Here is a 20,290-nt window from a genome sequence, read left to right as displayed (position 1 = left end):
TAGCCATTTCATTGTAGTGAGACCATTTTTTTTAAAACTTGACCTCACTTTATAAAATGACCTGTGGTGACCTCTAGGATAATCACAGCCTCAGGAAACTTTACAACCACAAACTAGAGACCTAGAGCATTCAGAGGATGGATGGCTTTCCTAGCTAGATTGACAATAAGGGGGTTTCTCATTGCAGTTTACACAACAGAAGTAATCGCCATCCAATCACTGAAAAATACAATTCTTGCAGAAATCTCCAAATGTGAAAAGTTTTTGATACCAAATCACAGCATGGCTTTTTCTGTGTTGTTCCTCAAGGTCTTGGTGTCTTAATGTGGTATTTTGGATTTTTATTTAATAGAGCATGGGAATGACCATGATATACTTCCATCATGATGTTCTAAACCCTTATACACTTTCACAATTTATTTTAATTAATTGAGTTATTCATGTTATTTCAGATTAATGACTAGAACAACTTGCCCCACAGTGCTGAGCTGCATCTCAAATTAATCATCAGGTTCCCAGCTTTCAGATGATGTACGCCACTTCTATGTGACATCTACTGTTGACCTGCTATCTCCCCCTAAAGAACCCCTGTACCCCCCTAAAAAAAGACAAAAACGGTCTCAGAGGGTTAAGTGCTGAATTGCATTTTTTCCCCCTGTGCTCACAGGTTCTCAGCAGTTTGTTTTTACGATCGTAGTTGTCTCACATAGCTGGTTTTAGGGCTGGGGAGCTGTGTTAGCTCCAGACCGCTCCTCCGCATCCTGTTATCTCATCCTCTACCAGCTGTGGTTGAATGTTGGCTTCCCATTTCCACACGCGAGGCTCTGCTGCAAAGCTCGCTGAGGCCCCCCTGCCATCACACTTGGCATGGGATTAGTGCAGAGGAGTCTCCTCGCCTTGTTTTTGAAAAATTGGGTTCTAATGACGGGACTGGTTTTGCCAAACTGGCCCGCTGTGACTACTGATGTCTCCCAGCTCCCCCCTGGGTCAAGTAGATTATTGGATTTTCATCAGAGTGGTCAAACAGCGGGGGGATATAAGGGTGAGGACCCTATCAGCGTCTCCCCGTCTATCTCTACAGGCTGTTTGGCCTCAGAGAGCGCCGCATTTATAACACAAGGTCGCCTCGTTTGTGTTAGGACACGCTGCCTCCCGCCTTATCTTCTCCCACCGCATGGATACCTTGTCACTCTGATTTTGAGGTTGAAAGTTTATGTTGAGAAACCCCTTTGGCTCATGAAACACATTCAGAACCATCGGGTTTTAAAATTCATGCTCCAAGAAGAAGTGTAAGAACATGTTGGTCAGAACTGTACACATTTCCGATAGTGTTATTGGAACAACTCTAAGAAAAAGCATAATTTTTGTAATTTGATTCCCCCTCCTCATTGTACTCCTCTTTATGGAAGACCAACATGGTTCCATACTGATATTTCTATACAGCAGGATACGGGATGAGGTGTCAAATCCTGCTGTTTTTACTTCTTCAGCTAAATTCATTAAATACAGAGAGTGCATCTCGCCCTCCACTCGCCACAGAGGAAGATATTTACTTTTCTTTTTCCAAAGGCTGTATGTATAACATTTTGCAACGCTTCCGGCGTAATCCGGTCGCTGATATTAATATCTCGCCGTGCGCACGGTTGATCTCAATCAGCATCTGCTCTCGACGAGCACGCCATCCCTCAGCGGACCCCGACTAACCCATTTGAATAGCGACTCCTAGGCCTAATTATAGAGTACGCACTATTACGTGTGCACAAACACCACACAGAAGATCATTAATCTTCGACAAAACTAGATGCGGCCAATTATTTCAGGTAGGTTTGATACACTTGACGTGCGTTTAAGCGTCTTTATCCCTTTGAGGCCCGTATGTAAATTTGACATTTGCCTCTCGAAATTCTTTCCACCAAATTGATTTTGAGGGCAGGCAGACTTAATGTGGAGCGATCGTATCCCCGTCTGATCCCAGTTGGTCTTGTTAACTGCCTCAGCTCTCATCCATGAGACGTAAACTGTATTTACATGAGACTGACGGACCTCGATAATGGAGTTTCTTCGCTGACCTTTTGGCCCAAACAGATGGTTCCTATCAACCAGTCGAGAGGTTGATCTTGATCTCTCCTGCCTCCGCTCTTGTTGATGAAAAGAACTTACTGTATGCACACTGTGAACGATATGCTCAGTAATACAGGTGCTTTTTATCCCAGGTCCGCACTCTAACGCTCACTTTGAAGTCCATCTTCCACTTCAGATTTGTGCATGTGAAGCTTTTGTGCTGTTTGAAACACAAAGCAGCGCTTCGCTTTGGCGGAACGTCTCCTATAAGTTTAAGTTGAGTCGATATCCAGCTCTGGCTGCTTCAGGGATTCACTGCCACTGCTCACGCTAAGGATTTTTCCTTCAGCACTCAGTATTGATGATTGCAAAAAGGATGAATAACTCCCAGAAAAGTTAGAAGCATATATTGGGTATTATTTCTGTGTTACTTCCAGCTAGAGAGTTACATTTTCAGTCTGGCTGCAATTGCATAAATTAATCTGCCAATTATTTTTGTTTGGTTTCTAATGTTAGAAAATTGTTTTTTTTTGGTTCGACACAACAGTCAAAACCTCCTCCCAAAATATTCACTTTACTATCACATTAGTAAACTGCTTTGGGCTACAGCTACAGAAGTAAAAACAACACAGTGGAAATAACATTAAAAATACTTTATCGTTGAGCAAATATCAACTAAAATAAATAAGATTTGTCTGCCTGCACGATGCTTTCAATGTTAGCTGAAATGGTTGTTGCACTAAGGATGTCACAATACCACGAATTTAGTAGCCAATAACCAACACCAGTGAAATTCCACGATTCTCGATACCAATTCGATACCACGTGAAAAAAATTAAATAAAATGTACTTCAGCATTCACTCCATTATTACCGTTTTCATACTGGTTTTTGTTAGGAAGTCAAATGGGTCGTAATTCCCTCTCTATTATCTATTTTATATTGCTGTGAAAACATCTCCAAAAAACTGGATTTGTTCAAGTTTCTCAGCAAAAACTACATTTTACAAGATTATATTTGAACATATATTATAATTTACCTTCAATACTCATTTTTACTGAATAGAGCCTGAACACATCATAATGTGTGGCACCTCCAAAGTTGAAATCGGCAGGTATCGGCAGTATCGAGTGCTGAAAAATGAGTACTGTGACATTTTATGAATTTTGGCATCGAAGTATTGGTTCTCGTGACCTCCCTAGGTTGCTCTGCTACAGGTCACAGAATGTGCCAGGTCACAGATTATGGTGTAACACCGGCAGCAGGCAGAGGCCGAGCCCTTGTCCTTCTCAAGTTATCAAAAATGTTCTTAGTATAACATGATGGACAATAGGGCCGGGCGATACGGAGAAAATCAAGCATATTTTTAACCAAATACCTCGATATCAATATTGTGACGATGAAGTAGGGTTGACAAAATATTTACACAATGAGATTTTTGATAAATAATCATCTGTAATGTGGAAATAATGACTAAGTGGGTAAAGACAAATGATGGAACAGTCTGCTAAGTTCAGAAAATAACATCACTTTACTGTAATGCTCCTTTAAAACCAGACAAAGACTACACTTATGCTATATTAAGATATCCAAAATCTAAGACGATATCTACTCTCATATCACAATATTGATATATTGCCCAGCCCTAATGGACGATAGATACATATTTAAGCAAGAAACTTGTAGTTCCCTACTTTGTCGTGAGCTGTGTTGCCATATAAGCACGTCTTTGTATACATCTTTGCAGTGGGTGGAAATCTCTCTGTTGTACTTGTTCACAGTAGATTGCAAGGTTAAGATATAGTGTATATAAGTGTATTCTTTCCATTCATGGAGCCCTATATGTACTTAAAGCATAGAGCGTTAGAGAGACAGGACATACAGAACACAAGTGTGTCTGTAATGTTTGTACTGTGCTCTCAAAGAGTTTCGTCTCATTTATTCCTTTTCTTGCAGCTTTGAGGGAGCCTCAAAAGGTCAAATAACACTAAGTTAAGCCGCCCGAATGATAATAAAAGACCTTTATTCAGCACTCGTTCTCGCTCTTGTTCCATTTTCTGTATTTTTTTTTTTTTCCATTTTTATTTTACTAGTTCTAGGTCAGTGGGTTTGAAGAAAAGCGGAGATCACACACGCGTTCAGGTTCTGCCAATACAATCTGTATACATTTGTAAATATTTTGACCACTTTGGCTTTTCTGAAGATTGTAAATGTGTGTAGTACGTAGAGGTGACATAATGAATTGATTAATCAGCAACAATTTTGATAATTGATCAATTGTTAAACGCATTTGTGTCCACAACTGAACGATTTCTCACCATTTTCAAAACATTTTTTTTAGACCATTTTCCAATATTTTTTTTAGACCGAACGATTAATTGTAATATAACCAGCAGCCCTAGTGGAAGTGGTAAATGACAACGACAAAACAACAAGTAGATGTGTGATTTTATCACGTAGACCACAAAGGACTACAGTATGCGGTTGAAACACTGACAAATGAAAAACAATATTGGGAGTACATCTGAGCACGCTCAATTTTTCTCTTTTATTTATTGCACCAGACATAGTTTATTTGTTGTTTGACTGTGCTCTCACCGTGGCACAGGGGTAAAAACAACAATCCTTCCCCTTGAGCACCCAACAAGACATGGGGATAGAGGCAAAACACATTGAGGTTTGTTTGCTATAATCTTTTCTTGGAGCGAGTTTATTCTCAGGGCACTTTTTTTTTGTTAAATTTGTACTCCAGGCAAGCAGTACACATTTGTCATTCCAGAAAAGCCTATGAATATGTTGTGTATGGATTTGAATACTGCATGTTGCACTCCATTAGCCGCTGAGTTTTGACTGTATACATGCTCCGCAAACATGAACGCTATGATGTGAAAATGATAAATGACTGGTCTGAAGCTCCAGCGCCGAAGATCTTTTTATCTGCTTAGATTACTTCAGGAATGTCTGTCTTATCCGGTTGCCTTCGCAGAAAAAAAAACTAATGTAACAGGAGCGGGCTAATGTGTGTTCTGGTGAGATGCACAATGTGTCCTCTCTAATATGTGAACCCCCATGCATACGATGCGGTTGATTACATTCTCTGGATGATTTTTCATATTTAATCAGCTCCAGGCGCAATGGGTTTTTACTTACACAAGACTGCCCATTAATATTCAGTGTATCCACATTACAGACATGCATTTAATTTGTTTGCATTCTCCGCTCTGCCTTTTATTTAGTGGATTTATAGAGTAGTTTTTGTGGAAATAACGTATTTGCTACTTAGAATTTGGTGATATCTAACTATAAAGCAAGGATTCTCTGTTGAATGTGGTGCAATTTGGCCTGATGGTGGCGCTATAACGTTGAACGTTACGTTACATTTTGGCCTGTAACTTTTGAAGCGTAAGTCTCAGAAACAAAATTCTTTCTTCCCTGGATTATGTGGGTCCAGACGAATATATCAATTTAAGCAACACCATTTATGTCCAGAGTGTTTTTTCGCTATTTTGAATTTTGTCTGAATCAGAATTTTTGCTACTCCTCTTACACATTTTGAGCAATCGTCACCAGATTTGGTACAGAACATCTCTGGACCAAGCCGGAAAAAGTTACGTATTTGGATTGTTGATGTTCCGTATAGTTTCGCTATAGCTGGCAGTCAAAGTTAGCTCAAATGCTGTCGGCAGGGCTTATATTACAAAAAATGTCATATCGCTTTGTGCTATTGGGACCACATTTGGTGGACATGTGTTTGTATGATGTCTGAGTTACCATGACAAATTTGGTGCCATTTGGCCAGTAGGTGGCGCTGTAGCAACATCATCTAACTATAAAGGAAGTATTCTCTGGCATGCGCTCCGAACAGACACTGCACTAGTTCCCCCAAATTCATTTTTATTTTGAGGGATTATTGTGAAGCCTCTGGTATAACTGTAGTATTTTCATCCTCTGTAAGGAATTTTAATTTATCTAGTCAGTGATTCATCTCCAAATAACACTGATTTAATCACATTTTATATTGAAGGTTCCCGGGAAAACAGTGGAAGCTGGAATGATAATGAGGATCATAATTGCACCTGAAAGCAACAAAACAAAGATACTGTAATAATGTGGAACAGAAGCTGTCAGATGGAAAGAAAGTATTCTCTGCTAATTTGCCTGATTTATGCAGAAATACACAAAGCAACATTTTCTTCATGAGTGGATGTTCGCCGGCTCACCGAGCGGTCTTGATATTCGGATCATTTTTCATTCATTCATCACTGTCACCATTCCGTCTTTGCCTGAGGGGGAAAGCAGCGCCAGCTCAGTCGTGGACACCTGGTGACCTTTCCGGCGAGAAAATAAAATTGTTGCAGAGTCATTTCAACCGAGTTATCACTGATGCATCTTAATCACGGAACTGTTTCTGCGTCACCTCCTGCTCCATCATGCTATAGACACATTGACCCGTTATTACGCAGCGAGAAAGCAGGACAGCCTGCCACCGTCGTCTATTCGCTTGCCGCCATGACAGTTCTCCTTTCCACACTGACATATAAGCAGCCCGTGTGTAATGAACCAGGGGATGATGGTCCTGCTTTGCGGTTTGTAGGATTGCAGCTCCGACTCCCCGCTGCATTGGAGATGTGTTTGATGTGCTGTGACGCCTAAAGATGCCACAGTAGTTCTGCAGGTTCAAAGCAAAGCACACTGTGTTCACCATGCATGCCAGACAGGGCACATAGAAACAGCTACAACAAGCTACAGTTTTACCATTCTGTTCAACACGGGTGATGAACAGCTTGGCTGTTAATCTATTATTGAATAAAGATGTGTCGATTAGGACTGCCCTCTTCATGTCAGTTAATAAAATCGTCAGGCGAATCATTTACCTTTTTTTCTGCTGCGTCATATCACACAGCAACACAGGAAAACAGCATGGCAGGCTGTAAACTGTGGTGTAACTGGACAGAGGCCAGAAGTAATAGCAAAGAACGTATATTGCCAAGAAGTGAAAGTGAATTGTTCGTTCCACAGTGCCGTACGAAAGTAAAACACATATTTTTTCTATTCTATTCTTTCTATTATAAACACCGGAATTTTGTCTCTTTGCTTCTATACTCTTTGGTTAATAGTGTTATAGTAGTATTTGTCATAATTCTAGGCAAGGAGTATTTTTATGCCAGTATTTTTAATAGAACATCTCAAGGAAATTTCTTCAAATTTGGCATAAACCTCCGCCTGGACTCAAGGATGAACTCATAAGAATTTGGTGGTCAAAGGTCAAACAAAGGTCAAGGTCACTGTGACCTCCCATCCATGAATTGTAGTGAATGCGATATTTCAGGAACTCCTTGAGGGAATTTTTTCAAATTTGGAACAAACGTCTTGTTGGACTATAAACTGATTACATTTTGGAGGTCAAAGGTCAAGGTCACTGTGACCTCACGTTGGATGGACTTATTTCTGGAAAGTCTTGAGGGAATTTCATTGCATCTGGCTATATATCAGCCGTCGGCGATTGGCAGAGTACATTTCTGGTTATTTCTTTTTGGGGCGATTTCTTTTTTGGGCGATGTTTGTCATATTATTTTACTAATTTAATGATTTAATTTAATCACGATTATTTAACACGATTACTCATTGAATTCGGAAACATCATGCATTTAGAAAAATACATTTTGTAGCCAAACTCTTTTATAGATAAACTCACCAATCTGGTGTGCTTTGAGAGCAAAATTAAGAGGCTAGATCTATGAAGAACTTTGTGTTCTAGTAAACAATTTAATCATAAACACATTAGTTGTATGGACATGAATGGTGACGACAAGGTTAAAAAGTCCCAACCACAAAGCATGGTAAACGAAACAGTAAGGAAACTTACCCCTACAGCCTTACCATATTCACCATCTTCGTTTAGCATCTTGAAGTTTGAGTTTTAAAAAAAGGATGACAAAATCAACTTTCTTTACAGCATGCAAATGTGGCACCGACAAAGTCAAATAAGCCATAAAGTTTGTTGTGTATGCTCCACCTTTTCGTCGCATCAGGTAAAGCTGTGAGCATATCCCTTTTTATCGGATTGTTATTACTTATTTTAGTGTTTAGTACCTTCCTCACGGTGGAAGGCTTTCCGTGATGTAGAGTTATTGCTCCCTTCCATCACCGCATCTGTGGAAGTCGGCCTGCCATTTCCTGTACATTCATCACCATTAAGAGATCAGCTTAGGCCATGGGAAGCACACAGAGTGTAGATGGTCCAGATTCACCCTTCCTCCCCAATCACCCCCAACACCCCCCCATCACTTTATCGAGCGCTATGATCTATTGAGGGAGAAAGCCGAAGCAGTCTTCAAATAAAAGCAATAACTCTGTGGCTGTGGAGAAGGAAATCAGGAGGCATGCGTGTCTCAGCCAGCCATCCTTCCACCAACCCAGCTTCGTATACGGACATACGTTCCTCACCTCTCCTCTTCCTCACCCCCCAACCCACCCTCCTTATGTTGCTGTCGTCTCACTCAAGTTTATCATCAGCTGCTCCCCGTAGATGGCTTATTGCCTTTTCCACCCTCATCTGTCCGCCCGGCTGAAAAGGCCTCCCAGGAAGAGATTAGCAATCCAATAACTTGTGGAGCATCCACCTCAGCAGCAGGTGCTCCCCAGAGTGAATGCTGATGAGAGCAGCCAGGGCTCTATAATAAGAGGCCGGGCACTGTTTGCTAACAGCGAGCCGCCTGGAAGCCTCGACCCTGCTGGCGATTCTAACTTGTTGTTAAGTTATAGCAGGTTTCAATGCCATTCTGGATATATTTCACACTGGAATTCTGCTCAACTGGTCAGCACAGATTTCTAAATTCGCTGGGATTGCTGCACTTAGTCCTATTACTGAACCCAATTAAAGTAGCAAGTACTTTTAGCACGTCGATGACAACGTGTCAGTATTCATACATGTATTGACTGAAATGTCTTTGGATTTTTCCCTTTTACAAATCGTTCAAATGCAAATGCACATTATGTTACCAAAAATTGAATTGCTTGATAATTACTGATTGCCGAGCACTTCCATTATTATGATGATTAGATTAGGGACAATTAGACAAATTAAATGTTATACCCATGACGCCCAGCCCTGCAGTATAATGAAATCTGCATCTCACAAGTGATTGCTTACTTGATGTGATCTCAACCAGGCTTCCAGAGGATCCAATAAAAATTGGGCCCATTAAGACAAATTTCTAAATTAGAATTTTAAGCAAAAATGCTAGGAATGGATTAATAATCACTGTTAGCCTGAGTTTGGCCTGACACTAAAAAAAAGATCATTCTTCTTCTCAAGCGTTATTTAAATATGGTGGTCGTCTCCTCATACTCCTCAGGGGTATTCAATTAATAAAATCAACAACGCACATTTCCATATAATTTCAACAATATTGTCAATTTTCAAAGTAGGACACTTTTACCATACAGACACATTGAACTTGTATGGTTATTGTATGGAATACAAATAGCTGTCTTTACCAGAGATAAAATGAATCCTAGCACAATGAACCTAAGGCGTACTTTTTAATTAAAAGAGAACATGACAGAATTTTCTGAATAAAATAAATTAAAATGCTTTGAGCAGAACCTTTTCTTTTTATTATTATTATTATTATTATTATTATGGGTGGCACGGTGTTGCAGTGGTTAGCACTGTCGCCTCACAGCAACAGGGTCGCAGGTTCAAACCCGGCTTGTGGCCCTTTTATGTGAAGTTTGCATGTTCTCCCCGTGTTAGCGTGGGTTCACTCCGGGTGCTAAGGTTTCCCCCCACAGTCCAAAGACATGCAGGTTAGGTGTTCTAAATTGCCCGTAGGTGTGAATGTGAGTGTGAGTGGTTGTCTGTGTGATAGTTTGGCGACCTGTCTCCAGGCTTGAAGCTATTGCCGTATTAACTGCAATATCTGTGACCGCCGTAAAAAAAAAACAACGCACTGTGAAGATTATTATTTGTTCTCACTGATTTATCAGAAATTGGTCATAGAACCGTCACTTGTTCCGGGCCGTGGGCCATAGCCGCTCAGCTCGAGGTTGTATTATTTGTGACCACAATATTCCGCTTTTATGCAGATGATATCCAGCTTTACATCAGTCTAAACCTAATGAAACCAGGGACCTTAACCTCACACTACACTGTCTTGCAGTGCAGTTTCTAACCTTCAGCTCAATACTAATGGGATTCTATGGAACCGCGCTTGATGTGTTAAGCTTGTATTTTTCTCTTAAATCTCGCCGCATAACTAATTTAATGCTTTTATGATCCGTTTTACTGTCTCTTTTTCATTTTAATGGCTTCTGTTTTATGATTTGAACTTTTACATTCTCATTTTAGGCCCCATATTTATTTTTTTTAGTTCATTGTGGCTTGTTTTCTACCTCGCTCTCTGGCTCAGTAGTTAACTGTCACCTGTGGTTTTATGGAGCTGTACAACACTTTTTACTGTGGTGTTTTGTTGCTCATTATAACGGCCCATGGGTATACAGTAAAACACTTGTGCTTTCGCTCTGATTCTAGAAAATTACCTGTCTTTCAGAGCTGGGTAAGAGGCCAGGTAATATACTGCAGACTTAAATATGAACAGAACAGTTACTCATGCGTTACACGGAGAAAATAAAGACAGTGTTAAGCCTTTATTTTGCAGAATATGCCGTCAATAAAGAAGCCAATTTTTACCATCTTTTAAAATCTAGGAAATCTCTATTGGGTATAACGAAATAAGATAAAGCAAGTGAGTTAACCATTTTGAACACATAAAAAACAAATTATCAGTTATTATTATTTATCTACTACTAACTTTTATGAGTGAGAGTCGTATAATATGAACACAATAGTGTGTGTGTCTGCAGCTCCACAGCTCTTCTCTTACTTTATTACACCTGCTTCTGATATCAAGCCTCCAACAAAAGACTTCACAAACACAAACTCAGCACAAAACAAACTGGGGGATGTGAGTATTTTCTTTTTATGTGGAGCGCAAAAAGACTTAAACACCCTATAGCGTAACTCTAAGTCATCTCCCTTGTCCATAAATCCCCTCTGGCTTTCTCCTGCGGGGTGTGTAGTGAATCTACGCGCTCAGCTCTTGTTATCTGTAGTTTGTGTTTTCTTCAATTTCACAGGGGCTTGTGTTTCATGATAAAGAGTCAGTCGGAGTCAGTTCCTCAAGGCCAACTAAACGTGATAGGCCGCTCGAGTGTTGTTATAATGAGTGAATCACAGTGGAGGCCAGCTCTTTTCTCTGCTCTCAGCAATAGGGCTGGGTATTGTTTAAAAGATGACGACACCAGTACCAATACCAGTACCCTTAAGTGATACTGAAACTAATAGAGTTCTTCATTTGATACCTTTTTTTCTACTTAATACCCATTATGTGAATGGAAGCATTCAGTTGCGTAAAGTGCAACCATCATTTTTATCAGATGCCAAAGGCGTGTAGTATAACTACAGTATACTTTCAAACATTTTGGTGGCATCTCGGCTTGCTAAACTGCCAACTCCGCCAACTACAAGGCACTCAACTTCACCACACCGCAGACTGTATGGGTTGTAGCTGCTGCCGTAGTTGCATTAAATCCAAGCTGCGAGCAAAACCATACAAGTAGTAATTTTTTTCGAATGCAGGTATCGTCTGACTGGAGATGTTTTGACAGTACTTTGTGCTGGGTTATTTCGTTATATACCAAGGTATTAAATACCGATACTAAGGATACTAAACTAAAAACCTAAGGAATCCATTGGTACCAACCATGTCGTACTAGCTCGTCGAGAAGGAGGCTAAAAAATGCCTCAAATTTAGGCTAAATTTTGGCGAGGAAAACTGGCACGGCCATTTTTAAAGGGGTCCCTTGCCCTCAAGATATGTGAAAGAAATGGGTTCTTTGGGTACCCACGAGTCTCCCCTTTACAGACATGCCCACAAATTCAAATGTATAATGTATATGGTATATAAACAACATAGAATTGAATAGAATAGATCGGCCCCATTGCCATGATACCCGATCCAGCTATTTGAGTCAGTATCGGCCCGATATCGGTATCGGTGTATCCCTAGGCGTCTGCCATCTGTAATGCAGAAAAGGCTGATTCTCAGACACTGACTGCAGGGGTCAACAGGGATTATTTTTAGGATGGAAATATAAAAATGACACTTAAAAAAAAAAAAAGCGCAGTCACACTCGAAATAGGTTTTCTCCTTATCTCCTTCACAGCTTTCAGCCCAGTCACCTGTCGTTAGATTCACATCAAGTGGCAAGCTGAGGGGTTTGTGTTTTCCTACAGTAGGTTGCTGCGAAAAATCATTCAAAGAATCTATTTTTGATAACTGTTTTTCAGTCTAAATATCTGAGAGGCAGGGAGACAGAGAGACACAAGGAGAGGGCTGGGAGGGAGATAAAAAAGAGAGACAGTGATAAAAGGGCTGTCTTTGCTATGCTGTTGGATGTTTGCCAGTAAGGGAAAGGGCACACAGAGACCGGTGAATGGGAGGCACAGGTGCAATAAAGGATCTTCGCTAATTGAGTGAAGTACAGGAGCCCAGGAGGGACGGCCCAGGTGCGCAGACACTAGCCAGGGTTAGCCGAGGTCCACAACAAACGGAGAGAGAAATCCTCCCCTTCGCTGTTCTCCTGTAATTGCGGTTAGCCTAATCTGTCCCCCGGCTTCCTGTCTGTGAAGAGAATATGCGGAGCGCTGAGCAGTCATCTGGCACGAGGCCGCTACGTCGGCTTGGCATCCACCAGCCTGCGAGACGAGGAACAAATGAAAACTGAATTACCGGGCTTGGAGATTAATGGAGAAAAATGAAAAAGGATGGATTTGGGCCGTGCCGAGACGCCAGCGTTACAGGTGTCACGGGAGCAGGAGACGGATGCCAGCTTTTCAGGCTTTGGCACCCAGAGGTGCCCCGTGTTCCAGCAAATGATAGGCCTACGTCGTAATAAAATAGGCTGCTGAAACGTAGCGTGATATTAATTGTGACAGGCGTCTCCTCCCCCTTCAACTGCAGCCATTGAAAGCACATCTCCCTAACAAGGAGAATCCCAGAAGAGTTCACAGTTCTGTCATTAGAACATGAAGGAATATCTGCTGGAATAAGGAGTCATTGTTCTCCTATTTTTGACAGAGGTGAGACTGATCAGCTGCTATTTAATTCTTTCATACATACATCTAAATGAGCTTTATTTCACTGTAGATTAACCATTACGATGCAGTGAAATATTGGAAATTTCTGTTTATACTCGGGCTTTGACAATTCACCTATAATAATCAAACACAATAATGTGTTAACGCAAATTCGTTTTAACGGCACTAATTTCTTTAACACATTAACGCAACTAGTAGTTTTAGAAGCTGGAGTGAAGATACTGGCATCATATGAAACTAGAAAACCTAAGGAATCCATTGGAACCATCCATGTCATACTAGCTTGTCGGAAAGGAGGCTAAATAACGCTTCAAGTTTACGTTAAATTTTGTCGAGGAAAAAACTGTCATGACCATTTTCAAAGGGGTCCCTTGACCTCTGACCTCAAGATATGTGAATGAAAATGGGTTCTCTGGGTACCCACGAGTCTCCCCTTTACAGATATGCCTACTTTATGATAATCACATGCAGTTTGGGGCAAGTCATAGTCAAGTCAGCACACTGACACACTGACAGCTGTTGTTGCCTGTTGGGCTGCAGTTTGCCATTTTATGATTTGAGCATATTTTTGATGCTAAATGCAGTATCTGTGAGGGTTTCTGGACAATATTTGTCATTGTTTTGTGTTGTTAATTGATTTCAATAATAAATATATATACGTATATTTGCATAAAGCAGCATATTTGCCCGCTCCCATGTTGATAAGAGTATTAAATACTTGACAAATTTCCCTTTAAGGTACATTTTGAACAGATAAGACAGATTTTGTGGGGGGAATCAAACCTACAGTACTCCATGTAGATACATAAACGCTTGAATATAGAAACGACTCACTATATAGTGCTTATAGTGCTTTTTAACCAGGAAAACGGCAGCTCCCACGTTCATTTGTATGTGTTAACAGGCCAATTCTGCCTCCCCCAATATGGCGGCGACAGTGACGTACGATCCAATGTGGCATCTATATATATCTATGGTTTCCACAGCTGCTCAGTAACAGTGATCGGCTGCTAGTTAATTTTTCCACATCTACATCTAAATGATCTTTATTTTTTACTGTAGATTAACAGTTTAAAATGCAGTAAAATATTGTAATTTTCTATATAAACCCCCTCGGAAGTCATTACTTTCACCATTAAGTTATTCTTCAGGCCATTATTAGTGAGTGATTCGTTCTGCTGATGACTTCTTGGCCTTACAGTCTCCATAGTGAAAATACAGCTTTATCTTTCATGGGATTAAAACAGAATTAAATGTCACAGATATGTTTTATTGACTATATTCAGGTGTTGTTTTTAATCAATATACACATTGTGAAGGCTAAAGTGCAACCGCACCAGTCTGATGTTTCCATAAGCCCCGAAGCATGTTTTAAAATGTCACTAATGCTGTAGATATTGCCTTTATTCTAGGAGAGGATTAGAGGCTTTTTACTGAGCTAGTCTACCAAGTCTACATCTCCGACTTGTTATCAACCACCCCAGCTTGTTATTATTTGTATCGAGACTCCCGACAATGACTGAATGAACGCGTACAGAAGCTTTCCAGCAGCGAGGCGTCCCCTTCCGCGCGCCTCTGGATTATAGATCGGGCCTTTAATAATCAATGACAGTGTGGTTGTCGGAACAGATTAGTGGCATAATCTCCAGTCCGCTTTATAATACTCTTTACAGTGTAACTCTCAGAAGCAATAAAAAGCCCCGGCTTAATGCGGCTGCAGCTAATGTTTGCCACCATATTGGTTTCCATTGCACAGCAGCTTGTTTCTCACCCCCCCGCGGTGCTTTGAGGATTCCATTTGAGGTTATTTTTGATGTGACATTTTCTGGAGGAACTTGACATTTTGATCAAATTGATAAAAAAAAAAAGATCATCTGACAGTCGAGTTCAAAGTAAATGCAAACATAATTTGTCAACTCTTGTAATACACCCTCCATCTCTCTCTTCCGAGTTTTTGTGAGCGATGCCCTACTCCATTTACATTTCCCCGTGCTTATCGAGGTGTGAGACGTCGGCATGCAAACGCCATTATTCTCCCTCTCTCCCCCTGACTGATTTCCCAGCACCGTCGGCTAATAGAGGTGAGACGAAAAAACAGCCCCGACGGAGGACGAGCCGCGACTCCGTGGGCGACAAGTGTAACGGCGTAATTATGAAAAACGGACAGCAATCAAGGCCACATCCTCTAACTGTGAGACATCACGGTTTATATTCCGTGAATCGGTGGGAACGGCTCTTTTTCTTGTGAGAAGCTCTCAGTGTGAGAGGGATTGTAGCTGGATTGGCAGCTGGGATTTACAGGCGGAGGTTCACAGAAGGACTCTTTTTTTTTTTTCGGGGGGGAAAAGGGATGAAGCCAGTTTGAAAACATAGATTGACCCAGCTGTGCACTCCTTTTGGTTTAGTCAAAGGCAGCATTTGAGGATTGGGAGATAAAGTTAGCTCGTATTCGGCTGCCAGAAGTCAACAAAATAAAGCTGATCCGTCGGATCTCATCCCCTATTTAATGAAGTGTTTGCCAACAATTCCATCTTTTTGTCCACATTTTCCTTCTTTGGTTGCATGTGCTGAGAGAATTAGTGTGCGACTGGTTATCTAGCTCAGTGGTTTCCAACTTTATTTAAGACGTACACCACAGCCCTATCAGATGACTCAAGTACCCCGTTATCAACACCACCCGTCAGGCTCCAAATGTGCTTCTTTGAATGTAACATTAACTGGATATTATTGAACCATATTCACAATTTATATTACATTTTACATTTATATTTTTTCATATAGTTAAACTGTCAATGTTTAGGTTAGTTTGGTGAAGTTTGTATTTGTACTACTAGTGGCAGAAGCTAGATGTTCCTTTGCTTTCAGCTAACCCTTTCAGCCATTTATCCATTACTTTTAGTTAGTTAACTATATCAACTGTATGTTCAATATTTTTAGTAGAGATGCACTGATTTATTGGCTGTCAATTTAAACCAGACGATTTCCAGCTGATCGGCCAAGACAGGTGGCTGATATGTGTCATATTTCCTATTTTTGCATGATAGCTTTACGTCGTTGTCGGTGTGGAAGTTATTCAACGTGAGTGAAGAAGACATAAAGTAAAAACTGCAAGTCGTCGAGGAAATAAACATTTGGAACAACTAACTCAATCAGACAGTTGTTGTAATTCATTCAGGGTCTCTCCCTAGCACAGTCCTGCTTATAACAAAGCTGACGGCTAATGTTAACGAAGGTTGTATTGAATTGCATTATGATGCCTTCAAGCTCTTCTCAGTTAAAATGAGATATGGGCGAAGGTAAATTTAATTATAACGTTATCACGATGCGTTGAAATGTAATCTTGTAAAATGTAATTTTTTGGTGAGAAACTTGAATAAATCCAGTTGTTTGAAGGAGATGTTTTCACAGCAATATAAAATAAATAATAGAGAGGGAATTATGACCTGTTTAACATCCCAACACTATCTCTAAGCAGCTTATAATTAGGGCTGTCAAAGTTAAGTGTTGTTTTGTGTTTTTAAGGTTGATTTTTAGGTTGATTTTCAGGTTGTAGTGGGCTCAGTTTTAATGCTGGAGTGAAGATACTGTCATCATATGAAACTAGAAAAAAACCTAATGGATCCATTGGTACCAACCATGTCATACTAGCTTGTCGCAAAGGAGGCTAAATAACGCTCCAAACTTAAGCAAACTTTTGGCGAGGAAAAACTGTCATAGCCATCTTCAAAGGGGTCCCTTAATCTATGACCTCCAGATATGTGAATGTAAATGGGTTCTATGGGTACCCACGAGTCTCCCCTTTACAGACATGCCCACTTTATGATAATCACATGCAGTTTGGGGCAAGTCATAGTCAAGTCAGCACACTGACACACTGACAGCTGTTGTTGCCTGTTGGGCTTCAGTTTGCCATGTTATGATTCAAGCATATTTTTGATGCGAAATGCAGTACCTGTGAGGGTTTCTGGACAATATTTGTCATTGTTTTATGTTGGTCATTGATTTCCAGTGGTAAATATATGCATACATTTGCATAAAGCAGCATATTTGTCCACTTGAAATGACAGGTGTTATGAATATCACACCTACAACAGGTGCATTCCTGCAGCAAATAGCTTCCATGCTTCCAACTGCTCAGTCACTGCTCTGTTGGGAGTTTAAAAGACAAAGTAGGTTCTTTTCTCCTCGTCCAGACTGAGGTGGATTTATTTACTTCAGACATTATCAAACGTAATGATATTTCAGTCTTTGCGAGGCTAAACGACAAAACACCATAGTGTGTTGGCATTCCATTAGCTTTGCGAGGGCTCAGCCGCACAGGAAGTTTCATTTGTTGCCTGTCTGAGCGCCGTGGTTTTCAGGTTAACTGGCCACACAGGCCGGGACTCGGGGGGGGGGGGGGATAGCTTGTTTGTTTTCACTTCTGTTGTGTAAGAGCAGTGGAGCTCAAATCCTGTTGTGTCACAAGCTTTTTGCACAACTCGCACGAACCCCTCTCTCTCTGCTGCAGTGGAAATTATTGAATTGAACTAATCTCGGTTAGTGTTTGCTGCATGCGTGCTGCATTATGGGATTCCAATAGGACTCCAATCATAAAAAGGCTCTGCACAAATTAGAGTTCAAGTTCTCACACATTGCTGGGGCGAAAAATAGCATGCTGCACATTGGGTGTCCGGAATTAAATCCATTTTTTGGTAATTTAATGAAATTCAAGTGGCTTCGCCCTCACAGCTCTCATCCCAATTAGAAACTGTGAACACAAGAAATTATTAAAGGAACAAGTTGGGAGGAAGTGGAAATTACAGAAGACCCTTTGAAAAGTGAATGTCAACGGAACTTTGTTAGCAAAAGGTTAACGCGGTCATTAGCATTCATCCCAGCAGCACTTCTAATTTATTCCCAAAGCGGTCGTCGTTCCGTTTATGGATCCATATTTAGGGCGAAAGGCGTTGGCGAGATTTCCATAGTGGAATGTCATTTGGAATAATATAATACGAGACACTTAGCTCGGCGTCTTTGTCTTTGACTCGCAGGTCAGGGATTAACACTGGAAGAGCGTCACCATGCTGTTACTCCCAACCTGAAATCTATAGCATTTGAATAAAACATAGTAGAATTAGTCAATTCAGATGTGCTTTAAAACATCTGGCCTTGACGAGGTCTTCATTTTTTAAACCAGGACATTTATCTATTACTTTTAGCTTGTTCTTTCAGACATTGAACTATTACTTTTAGCTAACTCTTTCAGACATTTATCCATTGCTGCTGTCACTCCCAACCCGAAACAAAATCTATATCATTTGAATAAAACATAGTCCAACAAGTCAATCCAGATGTCTCAGCTTTAAAACATCTGGCCCTGGCGACACCACCAACTCTTAATTTTCTAAAACAACAACACTTGTCAGCCTGATGCTCTTCTCAGCTGAATAAAATGCCGAGGCATTCGGTGGCGCCTCCGTCTCTCCCACTGATTAATGGCTAGAGGTGGAGGACCCATGTTGTGGCTTTGATGAGGCAATTTGTACACTTCGGCAAGAAAACAATGGCAGTTCATTTTATTGCAATGCGTCTCCGGGGATACATCAGCGCGGCTGCGACATCGTACAGTGAGGTGCTTAGCCCCATAATAAATCCAGAGATGCTGGCGTGCCAGGACGGGCGGTATTACAGCTCACTCTTTAATGGCCCGGTTGCTGTTTGTAGCTCCATTTGGATGCAGAGTTTGAAGCTACCGTCTTATTGTGTTCAGTTATGACTGTAATGCCAGGGACTGTTAACGCCGTTGCTTACGATACTCCCCCCTGGGTGTGCAGGAAGCCAGCAGTTGATCATTTAGCCGTCGTGTTCCAAACATCATATTTTCCAGATGAACAAAACTGCAGCAATGCCCGGGAGTTACAATTCCAACCGTATAGGCATGCTGCTTGATGGTCATCAATAACAGAAAGTTATCAATAAACCACAATTAGCTCTGTGGTTTCCAGCATCCATTACGCTACATGAGCCCTTTGTCTGCCTGAGGACAGGTCGTAATACATTTCACTGATTTCCTGCTGATAGACCAGCACACACCCTGTATATGTGTGACAACCACTGTCATACATACTGTATCAGAATCAGGACCATTTTGCCAAGTACATACATGTATGGAATTTGACTCCGGACCGTAAATTATAATCACAAAATGTGCATTAAAGACTGTAAATTATAATCTAAACGTTTGCACAAAAGACTGTAAATTATATCTAACAATGTGCATTAAAGACTGTAAATCATAATCTAAACGTTTGCATTAAAGACTGTAAATTATAATCTAAAAATTTGCGTTAAAGACTGTAAATTATAATCTAAAAATGTGCATTAAAGACTGTAAATTATAATCTAAAAATGTGCATTAAAGACTGTAAATTATCATCTAAAAATGTGCATTAAAGACTGTAAATTATAATCTAACAATGTGCATTAAAGACTGTAAATTATAATATAAAAATGTGCATTAAAGACTGAATTATAATCTAAAAATGTACATTAAAGACTGTGAATTATAATCTAAAAATGTGCATTAAAGACTAAATTATAATCTAAAAAGTTGCATTAAAGACTGTAAATTATAATAAAAAAAATGCATTAAATACTATTATAATCTAAAATGTGATTTGAAGAGACTGTAAATTATAATTTAAAAATGTGCACAAAAGACTGTAAATTATAATCTAACAATGTGTATTAAAGACTAAATTCAACAGCAGCAGCAGTAGATATTTGGTGTTAGAGAGTTATTGACTGTGTATGGCTGATTAAATGGTCATCAGAGTGACGGCCTGAGGGAAGAAATTGTTCTTGTGTTTGTTACTGATGCAGACTGCCAGCTGCTGTCCAACTGGGTCCTTGGATGTCGAAGGGACTAAATAAGAATTTAGTGTGAATCTGTGCTGTCTCCCCTTGTTGTCTGGAAATTTATGTTGCATTTTAATTCCAAAGTCAAAGCAAGGAAAGCGTGTTGTGTTTTCATTAACTTAGAATGAGCCGTTTATATCTATATACGGAGCAGGTCCTCTCACAG

The 20,290-nt window shown here is 40.3% G+C and overlaps 1 protein-coding gene across 4 annotated transcripts in view; it reads left to right on the top strand.

The window, feature by feature from the left end:
• LOC119483889 (beta-1,3-galactosyltransferase 1-like) overlaps window positions 1-20,290 on the top strand; it is a 112,288-nt gene that overhangs the window by 8,853 nt on the left and 83,145 nt on the right. The window lies entirely within an intron of this gene.

This window comes from Sebastes umbrosus, chromosome 24, assembly GCF_015220745.1.
Source record: "Sebastes umbrosus isolate fSebUmb1 chromosome 24, fSebUmb1.pri, whole genome shotgun sequence".
Lineage (NCBI taxonomy): Eukaryota > Metazoa > Chordata > Actinopteri > Perciformes > Sebastidae > Sebastes > Sebastes umbrosus.
Note: the sequence above shows the minus strand (reverse complement) of the source record. Positions and strands in the feature narration are given on the sequence as shown.